The sequence below is a fragment of the Silene latifolia genome, chromosome 2 (assembly GCF_048544455.1).
Source record: "Silene latifolia isolate original U9 population chromosome 2, ASM4854445v1, whole genome shotgun sequence".
In the NCBI taxonomy this organism is placed as follows: Eukaryota; Viridiplantae; Streptophyta; class Magnoliopsida; order Caryophyllales; family Caryophyllaceae; genus Silene; species Silene latifolia.
In genome coordinates, this window is record NC_133527.1 from 111,987,584 (window position 1) to 111,994,204 (window position 6,621).

At 37.9% G+C, this 6,621-nt stretch overlaps 1 non-coding gene across 1 annotated transcript; it reads left to right on the forward strand.

The window, feature by feature from the left end:
- The first annotated feature begins 1,455 nt into the window (after nucleotides 1-1,455).
- LOC141644832 (small nucleolar RNA R71) lies at nucleotides 1,456-1,563 on the forward strand. Its single transcript, XR_012544436.1, has one exon. It is a non-coding gene; the product is annotated as a small nucleolar RNA R71 (small nucleolar RNA).
- The last annotated feature ends 5,058 nt before the right edge of the window (nucleotides 1,564-6,621 follow it).

Below are 6,621 nucleotides of genomic sequence, written 5' to 3' on the forward strand. Positions count from 1 at the left end.
TTTAGCCTTTCACAAATTGAGTATGGCATCACACTCACACTAGCACCTAGATCGCATAAGGCTTTATCAATAGTGTAGGTGCCAATAGTGCATGGAATAGAAAAGCTACCAGGATCTTTTAACTTGGGAGGGGACTTATTTTGTAAAAGAGCACTACACTCGGCGGTGAACGCTATAGTTTCAACATTATCAAAAGTCCTCTTCCTAGTTAAAATGTCTTTCATGAACTTAGTATAAGAAGGGATTTGGGTGATTAATTCGGTAAAAGGAACGGTTACCTGCAAATTCTTCACCATTTCCATGAACTTACCAAATTGAGTCTCCTTTTGGGCCTTCTTTAATCTGTGAGGGAAAGGTACTTGAATCTTTTTCGGCTCTTTGACTTGATCATCCTTCTTTGGAGGAACATCCTCCATATCTTCCACCACTATTGGCTCATCAACTTTCTTTGAAACATCCTCAACCTTTCTCGACCTATCAACCTTGTTGCCATCTTCAACATCACCACTTTCCTTACCAACTACCCCACCATCATCGTTAGGCATAAGGGGTTCATCATAACTGGTACCACTCCTCAAAGTGATAGCATTTGCGGTGTCATGAGGTGGTGCACCTTGAGGTGGTAATTGACCTTGTTGTCTTTGGGCACTTGAGGTGGCAAGTTGGGCTATTTGGGTTTCAAGCATTTTGATTGTCGCATCCCTAGCTTGATCGCTCTTTTGAATGTGGGCGGCCATATTCCTTTGTGTCTCAACCACTTGTGTCAACAAAGACTCAATCTTATTTGATCCTTGGTTGGATTGTTGGTAATTTGATGATTGACCTTGAGTTTGTTGATTTTGGAAGGGTTGTTGAAAGCTTTGTTGGAAATTTTGTTGATAATGAGGCCTTTGAATTTGATTTTGAAAACCCGGTGGGGGTGCTTGAACATGCCTTGGTTGTTGTGGCACATTTTGGATTTGATGTTGTGGATTTAACACATTGGTGCTCTTGTAGGACAAGTTTGGATGATACTTTGTAGCTTCATTGTAGGTGTTGGAGAAAGGACTAAGATTTTGTCTAAAACTTTGAAAAGCATTCACCTCTTCAATAGATGCCCTACACAAAGCGGTGCAATGTCCCGCACCTCCACAAGCTTCACACACCATTACTTGGCTAGTAACATTCACTTGTTCATGAGATTGGGATGAGCTTGCTCCTCGGTTGTCCATTTGTTGTTGGAGAAGAGCCACTTGAGCTTTCAAAAGAGATATAGTTGTATCCTCTTCCTTATCTTTCAATGGGGTGTTACGAGAGTTGACGTATTGGGAATCATGCACCGCCATGGATTCAATGGTAGAATGAGCAAGTTCCGTATCAATTTGGTCAAACCTCCCGTTGTTAGCGGAATCTAGAACTCGACGAGACTCGGCACAACAACCATTATAAAATGTAATGGCAAGGAACCATGGATCTAACCCGTGATGAGGGCACTCTCTTTGCAACTCCTTATACCTTTCCCATGCTTCAAACAAACTTTCATGACCATTTTGACGGAATCCCGTGATTTGGCTTCTCAATTGTTGGTTCTTCTCCGGGGGAAAATATTTTTGATAAAATGCAAGAGCCAATGAATCCCAATCGGTAATTTCCATTGTGGCTCTATCAAGGCTATTAATCCACAACTTGGCTTTGTCTCTCAAAGAAAAAGGGAAAAGTATCTCCCTAATTTGAGCTTGTGTAACCCCCGGTTGCCTAATCATCGAGCAATAGTCGCAAAAATTTTGAACATGTAAATTAGGATCTTCCGTTGGACTCCCACCAAATTGTTTCCTCTCAACAAGGCTAATGAAAGCCGGCTTGATTTCAAAATCTGCCGCACCAATTTGGGTAGTAACAATGCCCCTAGGAAGCATTGCTGCGGTGGGCTTGGAGTGATCGGATAAACGAACCATCTTCTTGATTGGTGGTGTTGAATTAGAATCCCCCTCTTCCTCAATAATTTGAATATCTTCTTCGTAAGATCTCCTCACACTTTCAAGTCCTTCAATAGATGTAGCTTCAGAAATCTCCTTAAAGAAGCGTAGTCGTCTATGCAAAGTTCTTTCGGGCTCGGGATCGATTGGAAGTAATTCACCAATCCGAGAGGACCTGGGCATAAGACAACAACCTAGAGGAGATCGTGAGTAACGGTCTTAAGGAACAAGTGCTCCTTAAGACAAAGAAAAACAAGATAGAAATCAACTAATCCCAAAGCAAACAAAACCGTGCTCCCCGAATCTGCGCCAAAATTTGGTAGGCTTATCGCGTACCTAACAAAGATAAAATACCCTAGGCATAGCTAACAACAAATGAATGTAGTTAGGGAAGTAGGGGTCGATCTCAGGGAGACGGTGGATGCAATATGACAAGCTATGAGTAGAATTCTATCAAGGTCGGTCACGATTTGGTTTGGTTTGATTTGATTAAAGTAAAAGCAATGATGAAAAATAAGTTGTAAACAATTATGAATAAGGATCTAGGGGGAATGGGGTCACACATGTAGATTAGCATAAATTGATGTCAAATAAGACGAACATAAAATCAAATGTTGTTTAGGTTATTAGCAATTTCCTCTCGGTCTATTACCCAACCATAGAACGATTACTAACGAGCTCTCGCACAAATTAGATCGAACTATTAAAACATACTTTGCCTAATTCAATTCCCGACTTTCGCTCTTAGGAAATGAATAACAAATTAATCAACGATTATGGCCAACCGTCAAAGATTAACAATATGAAACAAGCATGTATTATAAGCAACAATTTGATAATATAATTCTCTAATTCAACATGTGTAAATGGCTAATCAAACATGGCTTCCCTCCCTAGATTAAGAAATTACTCACACATAATTATGAGTAGACTAACAACAATAAGATGAATAAATATGAACATGGTAACAATATTTAAATTGGTCAAATAATAGCATAAACAATATTAAAATATAATAAAGGTAATTGATGTAAATAATGAGAGAATGGATAGAATTTAATTTGGAACTAATTATTTTATTATTTGATGTCTATGTCTCTATGTTTTTCGTACTTCTCAAAAGCAAATCACCTCCATTATATAGGCGATCATTTGAGCTTTCAAATTTAATTATACATGTACGTTTAGAACAAATAATTAATATAAAAACATTACATATAAAATTATTCCTACGGTTTTGTGCTTTTAGTGCATGAAGTTTCTTCAAATAAAGAATGTTTCATGAATTAAAGAATTAATTTGAGATATTTCATGTTGTAATTATCAGAATAACTCTTCACCCATGTAAATGTTGCATGCGTTTTGCTCGTAAAAATCCTTCAATGTAACATCATCAAATTGAATGCTTCAAGACTTGATGTTCAATGCACTAACTTCTACGAATATGCTTCTTTATTTTATCATTTGTAAAATGATGGTCTTGTCAACATTATTCAATATTTGGCTTTCATTTTATTTTGGACGGCTTCGTTTTTATTTTGTGGACTTGGAGATTTTGAGTCTGAGCTTGAAGTCCTTAATTGTTTTGCCAGTTTGTATTCATCACCTCGCTTAGCTGTTTAGCTAATATCAGCATCAAAATAGCTCCTTCCTTCCATGGCCAAGACTCGTCTCAAGTAGCCTCGTGATTCTCGGTGAATGCCATAATGATAGGAAAAATCTGACAATTGCTTCATTTTCTACAAAAACAAAATAATGCATGCAAAACACCTAGAACACGGAATTAGCTCATAAAATCATTTTATAAAGTGCAATTGTCATGTAAAATCGAGCTAAAAGAAGGGTGAAAATAATATAAAACTACGACACATCAACGAGTGTCCGCCCCCTCTTTTCTCCGTTAAAATTATCGACTCGACTTCTTAAGTCATAATCCGACGCGTGTTTACGACCTACCGATCGTAAATACAAGCCTTACACATTGTTTGGTACCGTCATCGTGCATTAAATCACTTAACCGACCACTTCGACCACTACACCATCACTAATATTGAAACACTTTTTTACTTACCAAAACGGTTTCAAACCGAGTTTTTTCTGATCAAACGAGTTGTTACACTTATGAGGGTGTAAAAATCCTCTTTTATTATGTTTTCATTTGTTTCATGACTATACCATGCTAAGACGTACATAACATGAACCAAAACATGGAATAAACGAGCCAAAACTGATTTTTGGCCTGGGACAGAAGCCCCTTGGTTCGCCGGCTAGCCCGCGCCTAAATGGGGTATCCAGACCAGAGATCAACCGTGTTTGTTCTCGTCATTTCCCTTTAGTCCATTTTCATAATTGTTATCGGTTTTCACCATTTCAAATGTTTTCAAACCCTTTTTATTTCATGTTATTTGTTTTAACCATTAAATATTCTTCACCCTTGGTTCCTCATACCATGACGGTTAAATCCGTGTTTCGGTGATAATATTTGGTTAATGATATTTAAATGGTATTAAAACCTTTTATTTCATTTCTTTACATTTCCAAAAATAAACATATTAGTCCCCTACACAAAGTCATCCTTGGTTCTACATACGATGCCGGATTTTAACCCGGGTACGATGATGAGTATCGACTAATTACATTCAAACGAACTTAAAACAATTAGTTCATAATCATTTTCAAAACTATTCATGTCAAGTTTGTCAAATCGAACCCGACACCGAATATTGTCAAAATAATGATGATTATTCGAGTCTAGTTCTTCAAATCAACAAATGCGGTCTAGACGACTCTTTCAAATCAAACCGGGTTCAAATACCCATATTTTAACACGTTTCATAACATTTTCTGAAAAGTCAGAACACGGCACATAAACCGTGGGCTGACCCGCGCCTAAACAGGCCCTCCATTTCTCATTTTCAAAACCAGGGAGAAGCCCCTTATACCGCCGGCTGGCTCGCGCCTCATATTGCCGTCAGGTACAGGACATGTTCCCTTCCAGCATTAGTCTAAGACGATCCCGACTCCGGTTAACTCGGATATAAGACGGATCAGATGACTATTTGTTCATTCAAAACTACATTTGCAAAATGCCTTAATAAGACAAATGGATCACGTTATGCACCCTGAACCTAATACGGTAAATGGATGTTTAATTTCCGTCTTGCATGCAAATCAATTATTAATCCAACTCGATATCTTATACTTGATACTTGGATTAAATAAACCGACTTAGAAAGCTCTCACATGTTAGGTTTAAATTATTGGACGCGCATTCATGCATGTAAACCGTTTTATCAACTTTTGCATTCAACCAACCAAGATCGATCAAGAGAGGCGCTACACGGGCGGGATTGGGTGTCTGATTAAAGGGCTTCCCAATACGTACCTTCACCTCTTACTCAGAAACTTTGGATAGTGGACAACCTTATCCAGGGCGTACGAGAGTCATTCTAGAGATAGGATGCTAAAGAGGGACGATTTCCTTATCTTTAGTACCTATGTCAAACGCTGTTTTGTGCTTCGATTTAACCGAGGTATAAAGTGGAATTCGAACGGGTTCCAAGCATCCCACAAATGCTTGGTGGCGACTCCGAACATCTCTAATCGTTTCGAGACCCTTACCGAGTCGAAACCGACCGATCTAAAACGATCCGGTCGAAAGCATTTTTACGCCGCCGAGCGTGGCTTTCAAAAGACCACTGCATGTCCACATATTGGCTTGGCGTGCAGGTGGCCCGTGACTACGGACCGGTAGGTGGACCCCTAGGTCCACGGACCGAGACGTGGCCCATGTCCAAAGAAGGCACTTATCATCTACATGAAAAGGATAGATTTGAGTTAAGAACGGAGTTCCTAAAATGATGTCTTCCTGGACGTTTCTAACAACAGTAATGGAGTTTTTAAAACAGTAATCTTCATTTAGGATTTTAGCTTTTGAAATTTTATGTTTGATATTTAATGGACTACCATTAGGTCCATAGAGCTTGGTATTGGTTTTCCCATAGTATTTGCGTGGTATTATTCCATCCTTAACACAGTATTGATCAGCACCACTATCTATGAGTGCTATAAGATTTGTTGTAAAATCTTTAACTTTGAAAGTGACAACAGAATACCATTTTTGAAAATTGATTCTATCTATAGCTTTGATAAAACCCTCATTAGGTTCTAATGATGTAATCTTAAAAAGAGTTTCTTGAAGTGTTTCTGATAAAGATAACTCAAGAGAATTATCTGAAGATTTTCCCTTTGAAACTTCTTTTATTGCTTCTAGAGCAGTTAATCTTGATTGGTTATCCTGATCTCTAATTTCAAGATTTTACAAATAATTTTTAATTTCATTAACTTGGACCTTTAAGGAATTAATTTCTTGCTGCATTATCTTAACAGGCGAAGCTGTTAAGTCTAATGAAGCTTTACTTCTGACCGAAGCTTCAGGATATTTGTTGAAAAGTTTGGAAATACTAAATGGTTCAGTAGTAGGAATAGAAGTGGACATATCTTTATCCTTGAGGATTAACAACTTTGTCAATGATATCAAAATGAAACTCTTTATCTTCTGTGATGACATTAATGATTTGAATAGGTGAAGAAGATGTTGAATCATAAGACTCAGAATTAGAAGAATTTTGAATTTGAATTTCCATGATGTCCTCTTCCCCCTCAG